Below are 653 nucleotides of genomic sequence, written 5' to 3'. Positions count from 1 at the left end.
GCAGCCTTGCGTTGCGCTTGTTGCCCTCGAAGTAAGCAGGGTGTCCCGTAGACCGGGCGCTCGAACACGCTTGCGGGGCCGTGCCTCCTCCAGGCTTTGCCGCGCGAACAGGGAACGTTCGCGCGCAAAGCGCAGGGAGGTGAGGAGGCTGCGCCCGACGTTTGCGGTTCGCTGCGTACGCGTTGATGCGGAGAGCACGGCGCGACGACTTGCCGCGAAGCGGAAAAAGTCTCCCGCACGAGTTGGCGAAACGTTGGCGAAGCTTAAGGCGTTCTCGTCGTAGTCCGCCGTCGGTCTAAGTGCTTCGCAGTTCCCGTCCCGTTCAAAAAACTGGGCCACTCCAGTTGGGGCGGGGGCGACGCTACACGAGACGATGCCTCTCGCCAGGCTGCGTGGCTGCCCTTGCGGCGGCGGCGACTGGCCTCGGCGGTGTTTGGGCTTTCGACACGGTCGTTTATCACGCAACTGCTCGGACGACGCACGCGCGCAGCGGAATGCCGCTTGCCAGCCTTGTGAAGATGTGACCCTGTACAGGGTTGCGGGCGCACTTGGTAGGGCGTCGTACTCGGTTCGCGATGGGTTTACGAACGTGTCCCGTCACTTCCACGTCACACCGGTTGTGCGCCGCACGCGTGCAGCGGGGAAGCCGATTG

Source organism: Rhipicephalus microplus, unplaced genomic scaffold, assembly GCF_043290135.1.
Source record: "Rhipicephalus microplus isolate Deutch F79 unplaced genomic scaffold, USDA_Rmic scaffold_206, whole genome shotgun sequence".
NCBI classification, from domain to species: domain Eukaryota; kingdom Metazoa; phylum Arthropoda; class Arachnida; order Ixodida; family Ixodidae; genus Rhipicephalus; species Rhipicephalus microplus.
This window is presented reverse-complemented; position numbering follows the sequence as displayed.